General features: G+C 38.0%; 1 non-coding gene across 1 annotated transcript; it reads left to right on the top strand.

Annotated features, from left to right (window-relative positions):
* Positions 1-6,477: 6,477 nt before the first annotated feature.
* Positions 6,478-6,584, top strand: LOC124886248. Its single transcript, XR_007043334.1, has one exon. It is a non-coding gene; the product is annotated as a small nucleolar RNA R71 (small nucleolar RNA).
* The last annotated feature ends 7,756 nt before the right edge of the window (positions 6,585-14,340 follow it).

The raw sequence follows: 14,340 nt of genomic DNA, 5'->3' as shown, positions 1-14,340 counted from the left end.
TCATAATAGGGTCATGTTAGTCTCATGTCGTAGAATTCACTATAATCAAAAAAGAATATAGTGATGGCACCACCCCAAACTTAATTTGTTTGCACAAACTAATTGAGTGAGTATGTTCAATTACTCAGACTTCATCGACATACATGTAGATGGTATGTGCCAACAACATTATCAGTGCAGTCACACTTTCAACCCTTCACTTTACATAACAATTTCTCAGTTTTGTATAGAGAAGCAGCACACAATGATCTTGTAACCTTGACTATCATTTCTGACTTTATTTCATTGGGGAAATGCAATCTTTGAAAAAGACTACCACATAGAAATCTTATCATGCTATGGCCTATAAACAATCACACAATCTTATGCTTGTGGTTAACCAAGATCATTACATCGATGAATGAGTCATTCACACAGTCACGCTTACAACTCCCAAAATTATGCATTAAGCTTCAATATTTCAACTCCATAATAATAACAAATCATAACAGTGAATATCAATCAATACATGCCGGAGTAAAATCAAGATTACCTACGAGAATCCTTTCACTCAATGAGATGTATTTTTCAAATATCATAACAAACTAACAATTCTCTTATCACCAAGCACTACTACAAAATCAAGTTAACCATTATAAGGGTAGCACTGAAACAATTACGGAACATGAAAGAATAACTTACTTGGTGATAAACTTGTGATGAATCGGGAAGGTAAGCCTGCAGGATTAGATGAGAAAAAAGAAAAGCTTAGAGAGGGCAAGGGTTCTTAGGCGACGCTTAGGTTTAAGAAAAATTGAGTGGTGTTCAAGTGTAGAGGATATATTTAAAGGATGAGCGATGGGTCGGGTTGGTCCATTCACAAATGGGTTAGTAGGCAAAAATTATGTTGATAGGCGGTGCCTATAGCATTGCCTAAGCATAAGAAGGCGGCTCCTATAGCATTGCCTAAGCATAAGTAGGTGGCACCTAACCTACTACCTATGTTGGCATAGGCGGCGTCTAGCCTATCGCCTACGTGAGGCAGTGAGCATAGGCAATGGCATAGGCGGCGCCTAGCCTATTGCCTATGTTGGCATAGGCGGCGCCTAGCCTATTGCCTATGTTGGCATAGGCGGCACCTAGCCTATTGCCTATGTTAGCATAGACGGCACCTAGCCTATTGCCTATGTGAGGCAGTGAGCATAGGCAATGGCATAGGCGGCACCTAGCCTATTGCCTATGTTGGCATAGGCGGCGCCTAGCCTATTGCCTATGTTGGCATAGGCGACGCCTAGCCTATTGCCTATGTTGCCATAGGCAATTGGAAAAACAGCGCACTCTTGGTCGAAAATGGTCCATACCTCAGGGTCACAAAATAAAGTCGCACCGCAAAACTTTTTCTTTGGGTCGAACCTACATAACTCGAGGAACGACTCTAATGCAAATTATACTTGGAACTTACACATTTGACCACTCCCACTTACCTGCATTGTTCCATCATTCCAAGACTTACCACCATTAACATGAATCACTTCTAAATCAAAATTGGGTCTAATCTCCTCCTTTTTACTTCATGCACCTACACTTAATCAAAAACAACAAAAATGATTAGAAGGATGGGTTGTCTCCCATGTAGCGCTTGATTTATTATCGCGGCACGACATAGTTATCTTGATTACCCATACTTCATTAAGATATATGGTGGCTATATATTTTATCGAGTTGATTGGACCGATATATAGTTTCACTCTTTGGCCATTCACCTTAAAGACACCGCCATCATTGTTTTCTAACTCCACTACTCCAGATGAGTAAACTTGGCTAATTTTGAATGGACCAAACCATTTAGACTTCAACTTACCTGGAAACAGCTTCAGTCTGGACTTGAAAAGAAGTACCAAATCACCTTTTGAAAAGTTTTGTTGGATAATCCTCCGATCATGGTACTTTTTCATTCTTTCCTTGTAAAGATATGCTCTTTCATATGCATTTAGACGAAATTCATCCATCTCGTTCAGCTATCCCAATCTCATATCTATAGCATCATCCCATTTCAGGTTAAGCTGCTTCAGTGCCCACATTGCTTTATATTCTAGCTCAATTGGCAAGTGACAAGACTTCCCATAAACTAGTTGGTATGGTGACATGCCAATTGGTGTCTTAAACGTTGTCCTATATGCCCATAAGGCATCATCCAGCTTTCTGGACCAATCTTTCCTGCTGGCATTCACAGTCTTAGCAAGGATCAGCTTGATTTCCCAATTTGAAACCTCCACCTGCCCACTAGTTTGTGGGTGGTATGGTGTAGCTACCTTATGTTTCTTAACCCCATACTTTTCCAATACGGCTCTGAAAAGGTTGTTGCAGAAATATGATCCTCCATCGCTTATGATGGTATGAGGTACCCCAAAATGAGAGAAGATATTTCTCTTTAAGAATGCCACAACACTCTTACCTTCATTATAAGCTAGCGCGACTGCTTCGACCCATTTGGATACATAATCCATAACAACTAAGATATATTTCATCCCAAATGAGCTCACAAATGGTACCATGAAATCAATACCCCAGACATCGAATAACTCTACTTCAAGCATTTTGGACATGGGCATCTTATGGTGCTTTGAAATAAAACCTTGACGTTAACACTGATCACATCTTTTTACAAAATCGTAGGCATCCTTGAATAATGAAGTCCAATAGTAGCCACTTTTCAGTACTTTCTTGGTCGTCCGATCACCTGCATGGTGACCTCCAACTTAGGAAGCATGGCTTTCTTCTAGTATGCTAGGGACCTCTACATCTGGAATGCACCTCCAAATAATACCATCAGCACATCGTCGAAAAAGATAAGGCTCATCCCAGAAGTAATTTTTCACATCATGCATGAACTTTTTCTTTTGATGAAAGGAGAGATGCTCAGGAACCACTTCGCTCACCACGTAGTTGGCATAATCTGCATACCATGGTAAGTTTTCCACCATAGTTGCTAGAATCTCTTCATCAGGGAATGCATCATCAATATCAAGGTCGGTCTACACTGTGTGCTCACTCTCAAGTCTAGATAGATGATCAGCTACTTGGTTTTCACAACCTTTTCTATCTTTTACCTCGAAATCGAATTCTTGAAGCAGTAGCACCCACCTAATTAGCCTTCGCTTGGCATCCTTCTTTTCCATTAGATATCTTAGAGCCGCATGATCTGTATGAACCACTACCTTGGTTCCTAACAAGTAAGCACAAAACTTTTTGAAAGCATAAACAACCGCAAGAAGCTCTTGTTCTGTGATGGTATAGTTCTTCTGTGTTCCATTCAAGGCCTTACTCGCATAGTAGATTGGATGAAATAGCTTTTCTCTTTTCTGACCAAGTACAGCACCTAAGGCTACACTACTTGCATCATACATAACTTCAAAAGGTAGAGACCAATCAGGTGCTACAATAATAGGGGCTTCAACTAGCTTCCCCTTGAGGAATTCAAATGCCTTCAAGCAATCTACACCAAAGTGAAGCTTTACTTCCTTCTCTAAAAGTTTGCAAAGTGGGTTTGCAATTTTGGAGGTGGTAGTCTCTCGACAAACTCTGATAAAAACCAGCATGACCGAGAAAACTACGAACCCCCTTTACAGAAATTGGAGGTGGTAGTCTCTAGATAACTTCAATCTTGGCTCGATCAACTTTAATTCCTTTATCAAAGACTTTATGCCCGAAAACAATACCTTCCTTAACCACAAAATGGTTATTCTCCCAATTTAGCACCTGATTGAATTCAACACATCTCTGCAAATCCATACTCAGATTTGCCAAGAATGATTCAAATGACTCACCTATAACTGAAAAGTCATCCATAAGCACCTCCAAGGTGTCTTCAACCGTATCAGAGAAAATGGACATCATACACCACTGAAAAGTGGCAGGTGCATTACATAACCCAGATAGCATTCATTTGAATGCAAAAGTACCATATGGGCATATAAAAGTGGTCTTCTCCTGATCTTCAGGAGCAATGAAAATCTAATTATATTCGGAATAACCATCAAAGAAATAGAACCATCCCTTTTCTGCCAATCGATCAAGCATTTGATCCACGAATGGCATTGGGAAGTGGTCCTTTAATGTCCACGAATTTAGCTTCCGATAATCCATGCACACCCTCCACCCTGTGATAGGCCTGAGTGGAATTAGCTCATTCTTCTCGTTTGGTACTACTGTTATGCCCCCTTTTTTAGGTACACATTTTACAGGACTCACCTATTTACTGTCTAGGATTGGATACACCACCCTTGCATCTAACCACTTTATGATTTATTTTTACTCCACCTCTTGCATAGGTGGATTCAGACACGCTGATGCTCAATAGTGGGTACGCAATCTTCTTTTAGCTGAATCTTGTGCATACATATGCCAGTAGGGATACTAATTATATCAGCAATAGTCCAACCAATATCTCTCTTGTACCTCTTCAGAACAGAGATGAGAGCCTCTATTTGTTGTTTACTTAAATCAGCAGCAATAATAACCGGCAGTATATTTCCACTACCCAAGAAAGAATACCTTAGATGACTGGGTAGCTCTTTTAATTCTAGCACAGGTGGCTCTTCAATGGATGGCTTCGCCGGTGGTGAAGGTTGATTCTTAAGGTCAAGGTCTAGCTTCTTGGGGGCATATGAATATGACCCCATTCCTGTCAAAGCACAGATAGCTTTTTCATGCTCTTCAACATCCTCACGCTCAAAGTTCAAAAGCACAGCAGCCAATGGCTCAACAGTAAGCTGCTTCTCTAAAGATAATTCCTTTTCATCCTCATAATAAATATCATCTAAAGAGAACACATTCATATCTTTGGGCTGCTTCATTGATTTGCATACATCAAAATGCATAACTTCGTCATTCATCCGAAATAGAAGCTCACTTGCTCCTAAATTAATAAGCACACATTCTATTGTGAGGAAAGGTCGACCTAAGATTATGGGCACCTCAAAATCCACCTCGCAATCCCAAATAACAAAGTCTGCAGGAAAAATAAAGGTAGAAACCTTTACTAATATATCATACAAGATACCAATAGGTCATTTTACTAACCTATCTACCATTACAAGCCACATGTTGGTTGGTGTAGGATCGCCCAACCCCAACTGTCTATAGATGGCTAGTGGCATCAAATTAATGCTAGCCCCTAGATCACATAAAGCCTTAGCAAAGTCTAAAGATCCAACCGTGCAAGGAATAGTGAAAGCACCCAGATATGCCTTCTTCTATACAAAGGACCTCGTGGTAATGGCACTACAATGATGAAAATTATCTGCCAGTTCATAGCTCACTGCCCTTTTCTTTGTTAAAATGTCCTTCATGAATTTGGCGTACCTTGGCATTTTCTCCAGTGCCTCCACCAAAGGCACATTTATAGTCAGCTGCTTCAGCATGGTCATGAATTTACTGAACCTGGTGTCATCAGCCTTCTTTTTCAGTCTCTGAGGAAAAGGTGGTGGTGGATTTGGAAGAGTTTTCTCCACTACTTCCTTTTTATTGTGCTTCCTATTATCAATCCTTTCAGACTGCTGGCATCTAGGTGTAGTATCATGAACGTTCTCAACTTGATCTTCAACTTCTACAGAATCATCACAATCTGCTTCAATAACATTCTCCTCTATACTATCACCCACAGGCTTGCCCTTGGATGGATTTTCCAACACCTTAACACTCCTGGTGGTAATAGCCAAACATGATCTATCTTTCCTTGGATTTTGCATAGTGTCACTCGATAAAGTGACAGCTTTTGTTTGATTGAATACCACTAATAGTTGACTCATTTGTTGTTTCAGCTGTTTTATTAAAGTGGAATGCAAGTTAACCAATTGATTTATTGAGGACAAATAATTTTTTACCTCATTTACTCCCGTGTTGGTTTCCTCCACTCCTTTCAACAGCTTATCCATCATGTCCTCCATGGACATCTTCCTAGAGCTAGATGCAACAACTTCATGATTTCCAGGAGGGACATACAAACCGTTCCTGTCATTCTTATTCTTCCAACTCCCTTGGTCTCGGTCCTTGTATCTAGATTTTTCATAATAGTTTTGACCTTGGTTTCCTTGGACATTACCTTGGAAACCCCCCTGATTGTTCAAGTAATTTGCTTCCTCCTCAGAATCAGAGTCATCTCTTCCCTGTGATAGAACAACCTTGACCCTTTCTGTCTTCCCTTATAATAAATGCTTGGTAAGAAGGTCCATCTGCATTTTCATGTGAGCCATATCTTGGTCACGTTCCTCTTCTCTTCGCCTCTCTTCTACCGTCATGCCACTAGATACAGTAGACCTTGATACCTCAGAATCCTTGGTATGCTAAGTTCTACTCTGCTTTGTCATACGATCCAGCATATCACATGGCTCAATAAAAGTAAGGTCCATAAATGACCCACCCGCAGCATTATCGACCACTAGCTTAGTCACCGAGTTCAAAGCCCTATATAATATCTCCATCAAGTGGACATTGGTCATTTGATGATTTGGGCACCGCATAAACTTCTTCTTGAACCTCTCCCATGTTTCGTAGAGAGCTTCAGTTGGAAGCTGTCTGAAATTGCTTATCTTATCTCTTAATTTTGCTCTCTTGGATGGCGGAAAGAATCTTTCTAGGAAAGCTTCTTTCAGTTGCCTCCAATTGGTAATAGAGTTAGGAGTTAGCCCATTTAACCATAAAGTTACCTCTCTAGATAGAGACAATGGAAATAAGTGTAGCTGGATCGCATTTTGTCCAACCCCTAGATTGTTAAACAATTTGTATGTTGAGATCAAATTAATCAGATGAATATTTGGGTTGTCGCCTGCAAGTCCACCAAATAACCCTTTGAGTTGCAATAGCTGGATCATGGTGCTAGTGATATTGAACTTGGCTTCGGGTGCCAAGGGCGGAGGAATAATTGCCCCTGTGGTACCAGCCCCATCCAAGTCGTCATCATCATCATCAAACGCAACCTGCACAGCTCGGCGTTCAGGTCTCATTCTAGCTTAACGATCTTTGTTAAGATTCCTGTTCACTGGTGCAACCACATCATCTGCACGCCTTGGATTTAATAACTCATCATCACCCAGGTCCTCATCCTCAAGATTTGTTACTCGACCTGGGTTATCAGCATTATGTTGATTTACTTGTGCAGCTGCCAATGAAGCTAATCTAGCCTGCTCCTATTAAGTGGCCATCCTTTCAATGTCTCGTTGTGCATCCATTCTGCCAATGAGCTATGGTTCAGGATTTATAGGTAATAATGGCTGACCAGATCTTCGTTTATTTGGCATGCACTCCACCAAACCTGAACAAAACAAAAACAACAAACAAAAAGTAAAATTTGAGAATCTTTGACCAAAGGGTCTGTTAACTATCACAAACTTAGTCAACAACTGTATTCCCCGGCAATGGCGCCAAAATTTGATACGCCCAAATTACAACTCTAGTTAGAAAGTGTAAGCGGTCGTTGTCAAATATAGAACCCAGCTGGGTTGGGTGTCGAATCCCACAGGGAATACTATGGTCACTAAGTATTGCAATTATTATTAGACTGTTGATCGAAGGTTCCAAGATAAGGGGGGTTTTGGTTTAAGTGCACAATAATATTATCATTGTAATGATGAGATGATATGTGTAATTATATTTGATCACAGAGAATGACAAGTTAGGGTTATGTCTACCTTGTAGCTTCTACTTCTCTATTAACTATGAGTAATACAGATTTTATGCATGCATACACTTATAGAGAGACGTATTCTAATTCTAAATCCCAGTGTCTTTCAACCATCAAAGATTTATTCACCTTAGTTCTTTTGAATCTAAAGTGTACAACAAATTGTACGAACTCTCCAAGAAGTTAATCCTGCTAGGTCATTAACGTGTAAATTAGAGTTGAAAACCCTAATTTCTCGTCACACTCTCTTTTCCAAACAGTAACTTTTCTATCAAACAAGTTATTGCTATAATGGCGCATTCCCTATGTTTGCAACCACGAGAATTCAATCAAAATGAAGAAATTAATGATATAAGTGGTGTGACACATCATAAATTCAAAAACTCATAGCAATAGAGAGTATACTACAAGGTTTCCATAACCCTAACAAACGAGCTTAGCTACTCATGAATAAAACAGAAATCAACATAGAATTATTCATCATACCAAAACTTAGAATGATCTTGGTGATGAAGATGACTAGCGAAATTAAGAGAGAAACACGTTTCTCTCTCTTCGTGTTCAAGCTAAGCCGTCCGTTCTTTTTGTGTTCAAAATACTACAGAATCTGAATAATTGAATAATCCCTAAAAATTCAGCAATAAAGCTTTTTAATAACATCCTTCTCTAATAAATTTCTACTTCAATCCTTAACTATTTAAAAATACTGAGTTTTCCCGGGAAAAAGTTCCCATGCATCACCTTCAGTGCAAAAGCTGCTTTCCCTTTTATGTGAAGTTTTCCTTTGCTGTCCACAGGTCCCCAAAGTGCTGAAATCTTCCTCATTAGTACCTGAAAAGCATGCTAATCACATAGGTCAGCTCAGTTACTTAAAAATGGACTAAAAGTAAAAGACTTATGTATTTTATTCTCAAAAATTAGCTAAAACATGGGTAAGTTGTGGTGCTTAGACGTATAAATATGCCCAACATCATTGTGCTTCAATCCCACCACAAGGTAGATATCCTCTAGTGCCCTTGATTCAGATGTACCAATCTAACTCCTGTAATGATTCACTTTTGCGATCACCAAATAAAACTCTACCACCACTTATTTTGGAGAGTGAATTGAATTTTCATTATCACCAGTCATGTGTCTTAATCATGCACTATCTAGGTAACAATGATTTTTTCTTCCTTTCACTCTCACCTACAAAACTAGATTATGGGTTAGATTTGGTAACACCCTAAAATTTGATTTTCCGAGATGTCACACGGTGCTTCGAACTATAAGTAGTCATGAGCTAACCCAAGCTGCCTTTTACTAAATCTGAATTTCAAAATAGGGGAATATGAATGTAAACTCATGATAGATGCAGAAAAACTATCTAAATTATTTGACTATATCTTAAAATACTAGTCTCTTTAGTCTGATAAAGCAAATACTAAAAATTTGAATGTTGCAACTAAAATCTAAAACTGAATCTAGTAGTCCGATAAGCCTCTACTGACTGAATTTAGAGAGTCACTGGGACAAGCCCCGACTGACTCAAACTGTTTGAAATGAATGCTGAATCATCTACTAACAAACTAGAAATCTAAATAGCTAAGTTCCCAAACTATGAGGACTTACCAACTGCAGAGATGTAGATGAGATGCTCAGAAATCACTCTGGTGTTGAGACTGAGCACCTGAACCTACATAATTAGACAACGTAGCACATAGACGTATATATGGATTAGTACTTTGAGGATGTACTAAGCATATGGGGTGAATTCAATAAGTAAACAATATCATCATAATTTATAAAATCATGCATGCTAAATGTAAATGACTCACACATGCTTGAGTAATCTGAAAACTGAAGATCATAAATCATGAACAATAAAGCATATAATATAAATCTTGTGAGCCATTACATTTAGTTCTAAGATATGTTCTTTCTACAAACCACTACATTATCTTGTCAACTGTAAGGAGAATACTTCATATCAAAACTTTAAGAATCTTAAAAACCATAGCTTCCAAAACATATGCTTTTATCTTAAGTCTTTAAACAAATAGATTGTTTTAAGAGTAGAGGACTTCTTTTGGGATGTTCTTCTAACTGACATAAACCATGTGAGAATTCATGGAGTCTAACCTATTACCCACATTGGGGAGAGTTTTCTACCCTTGCCATCGGAATAGAACTTCTTAAGTGATCACAATCTTAGTCATCCATGTAGAAGTGGGAATAATCTTAATCCTATGATGGCGCGTAGTTCTAGGGAATGAAACCTTGGTAACATACCCATCTGGTGCTAAATACTACTCCTATTTTTATGCTCTGGATTTTAGGAAATCCCCTTAAAATAGCACAAGGGTTTACAAGAAAATCAATTATGTTCTTTATTTTCTTTAATTCTCAAGTCATATGAACAATGTGGATTCTTTATCTTAGCTTAGGACCAAAATGTCAAATAATTATCAAAAATATGAGAATAAACTTATCATAGGGTGCTCATAGCACTAACTAATCTTGAAATATCAATCTTTAATTAGGGCTTAGTGACCCATATATCAAACTCACATTAAAACATCATAATATTCATGCTTGGTAATGTAAACATTTATAAAGCAACTTACAATCTGGAAATTTCTGCAATACGCAAGAAAAAGTGAACATAATCATGTATTTCAACTTCTAAATCAATTGAAATCTCATAAGATTGAACATAACAAAAATGGGTATAAACCCTAACTTCAATTTCCTAGGAAATCACATAAAATTTCAGTAAATTTGTAATTAAAATAAGTATTGGTCACAAATATGAAAGGATTATCCTTGTTGAAAAACCCCACATACCTCAATTGATGAACTAGATGCTAAGACTTGAATCTTGAATCCCTATTGATGCTTTGGATATGAATTCTTAGAGTTATTGAATTGTGAATCCTTAATCTTGAACTATGAGTCCTTGGTCTTGAAATATTTTGGAGAATTGATGGAGAAATTGAATTTCTTGGAGAGAAATCTTGAGCTTTAGGGTTTTTTTTTAGAGAGAATTGATGAAAAAGCATAAAGTGCTTTGGAATATGCTTAATTGTGTGTTTTACACGAAGTGGAGCCTTAGGGATTGACCAAAATGTCCCTATTAAACTTTAAATCAGAACTGAAAAACGACCAAAAATTCTAATTTACAAGGCCACCTCAACGCGCCACTATCACGATGGCTCACTGGAAAAGGACGAGTGGGAACTGGGCATTCACTGCGATGTGCCACAATCACGGTGCCCCTTTTGATTACCATTTTGGCCTTTGGAGAGACGTGCGAATATCGCGTAGGCTCAATGGAAATTTCCAAATGTTTAATGTGACTCCCCCGCGATGTGCCATGATTGTAGAGTCTCACCAGAATTTGACAATTGTGATTTTTCACTTCTTCGCAATGCGCTAGGCCAAAAATCACAATGTTTTATGAATGAAACTTAAAATAGCCATAAATTCTTATTCGGTTATCAAATTTAAGAGAATCTTATAACTTGGAAAGCTAATTCATTTTCCAATGCATTAGAGGGTTTAAACTGGAAAATTGAACATATAAGGAAAGTCATTCTTTCTTTAAGCTAACATTTGATATTTTAGTCATTAAATTGAGTTAAGAAAAGTACAAGGTATTACAATATCTCCCCCTTGGAAACATTCTTCCTCGAATGTTGCTAGTCAGACTAAGAATACTGGGGAATTTGAGCATATATAATAGCATGCAACTAAAATAAATTGTGAAACTGAATCTAAATCATTTAAGGCTTCTTAGTAATTCTATGAGTGCATAAGCTTACAAGAGGACAATTATATAGCTGAATCTGTGATTAGAAAAGAACTGAATTAAGGAAGAGTATTACCTTTGGCTAAATATGAGTTTGTGGCAAAGAGATGGGGGTACTTGGTTTTCATATCTTCTTCTTCTTCCCAAGTAGCACCCTCAACAGATTTATTCTGCCAAAGGACTTTGACCAAAGGAACTTCTTTGTTCCTTATTTTATGGATCTGATGATCCAAAATCTTGACTGGAATCTCTTTGTAAGAAAGGATATTCTAAATATCTGAATTTTTTAAAGGAACTACAACTGTGGAGTCACCGATGTACTTCTTAAGCATAGAGACGTGGAATACAGGCTGAACGGATGACAATTCGGTGGGAAACTCAAGCTCATAAGCTACTTTGCTATAATGACTCAGAATTCTATAAGGGCCAATAAAACGGGGACTACGATTCTGCTTTTTCCCAATCTGTTCATCCCTTTTATGGGTGAAATCTTCAAATACACAAAATCACCAACCTCAAACTCAAGGTCCCTTTTTCTCATATTTGTATATGATTTCTAACAACTCTGGGCTATTCTCGACTTTCTCTAATTAACTTAACTTTCTCCATAGCTTCAAAAACTGCATCAGGCCTAAGAAAAGTGGCCTCACCCACTTCAAACCAACCTATGGGTGATCTACATCTCCTTTCATAAAGAGTCTCAAATGAGGCCATATATATTCTAAAATGGTAACTGTTATTATAAGCAATTAAATGAATGGCAAATGCTCATCCCAACTACCTTTGAAATCAAGAGTATATGCCCTCAATATATCTTCTAGAGTTTCTATGGTCCTCTCTTCTTGACCATCGGCCAGAGGGTGGAAAGTCGAACTAAGATGGACTTGGGTACCAAGACCCTTCTAAAAAGCTTTCCAAAACTGGGAAGTGAACTGAGTACCCCTATCAGTCTGACTAACTCTCTAATGTGCATCTTGGCATAATCTTCAGTTGTATAAGACATATAAACTGGCAAGAAATAAACTGGATCAGTCAATCTATCTGCAATGACCCAAATCAAATCATGTCACCGACACGAATGGGTTAACCCAGTAAAAAAATCCATGTTCATTTCTTCCCATTTCCAAGTAGGGATGCCAAACTCTTGCAACATACCACCAGGTCTTTGGTGATCTACCTTAAGCTATTGATAGATTGCACACTTAGCTACAAACTCCAAATATCTCTCTTCATACCACTCCACCAATAGATTTCTCGTAAGTCACGGTATATCTCGATAGCACCTATATGAATAGAATAACGCCATCATGCACTTCCACCATAATTATCTACCTCAATTCATCAACACATGACACACATAATCTACATTGGTATCTCAACACGCCATCTCCCCCTTGGGAGAAAACCTCTATCTTTTGGTCTTTAACTGACTCCTTTAGTTTGACCAAACTAGGATCCTTATCTTGCTTTTTCTTCACTTTCGAAACTAGGGAAGATTCGGAGCTACTCTGAACCCAAACATTCCCTTTGGCTGAATCAACCAACCTAACACCCAATCTAGCAATACGATGAGCTTTTTAAGCTAACTCTTTCTTATCGTTCTCCATCTGAGCAACACTTCCCATAGACAATCTACTAAGGGCGTTTGCTACTACATTGGCCTTCCCCGTATGATACAACATACTCATATCATAATCCTTCAACAATTCCAACCATCTACTCTGATGAAGATTCAACTCCCTCTTGGTAAACACATACTTCAAGCTTTTGTGATCCATCAACTCATCAATATGTTCACTATACAGATAGTGTCTCCAAATTTTCAAAGCGAACACAACAGTAGCTAACTCAAAATCATGGGTTAGGTAGTTCTTTTTATGAGGCTTTAACTGTCTAAGGGAATAGGCTATGACCTTACCTCTCTACATCAACACACAACCCAAACTAGCTTTAGAGGTATCAAAATTAATAACAAATCCATTTATACCATCTGGTAGCGCTATTACTAGGGCTATTATGAGTCGAGTCTTCAACTCCTGAAAACTCTTCTTGCAGGATTCTCACCACTAGAACTTAACTATCTTTTGGGTCAATCTAGACATAGGAGATGCTACGGATGATAAACCCTCAACAAATTATCTGTAATAACTAACTAAATCCAAGAAACTCCTAATGTCTAATAGAGAGATAGGTCTAGGCTAATTTCTTACTACTTTAGTCTTTTGGGGATTGACTCTAATGCCATCAATGGAAATAATATGACTGATAAAGGCTACTGATCATAGCCAAAATTCATACTTGATGAATTTGGTGAATAATTTATGATCTCAAAGGGTTTGTAAGACAATTTTAAGATGATCTAGATGGTCATCCTCGCTACAAGACTAGACAAGAATATCATCAATAAAGACTATGAGGAACATATCAAGATACTTTTTTAACACTCTGTTCATCAAGTCCGTGAAGGTTGTTAGGGCATTGGTTAGCCCAAAAGACATAGCTAGAAACTCAAAATGACCATAACGAGTTATGAAAGTTGTCTTTGGAATATCATATTTCCTTACTTTAAGCTGATGATAGCCGGATCTAAGGTTTATCTTTGAGAGATAACTTGCACCTTGGAGGTTATCAAATAAGTCATCAATTCTAGAAAGAGGATATTTGTTCTTAACTATTACCTTATTCAGCTAACAATAGTAAATGCACCTTTGCAGTACGATATTTCTTTTTCGCGAATAGGATGGGAGCACCCCATGAAGAAATACTGGGCCTTATGAAACCTTTATCTCTGCTCCTTTAACTCTTTATGTTCATCTGGAGCCACATAATAAGGAGGAATGGATATGAGCTGAGTATCTAGAAGAAGGTTAATACCAAATTCTATCTCTAT

Source organism: Capsicum annuum, chromosome 7 (genome assembly GCF_002878395.1).
Source record: "Capsicum annuum cultivar UCD-10X-F1 chromosome 7, UCD10Xv1.1, whole genome shotgun sequence".
Classification (NCBI taxonomy): domain Eukaryota; kingdom Viridiplantae; phylum Streptophyta; class Magnoliopsida; order Solanales; family Solanaceae; genus Capsicum; species Capsicum annuum.
The sequence above is the reverse complement of the archived record's forward strand: the minus strand, read 5'-3'. Positions and strand labels throughout refer to the sequence as shown.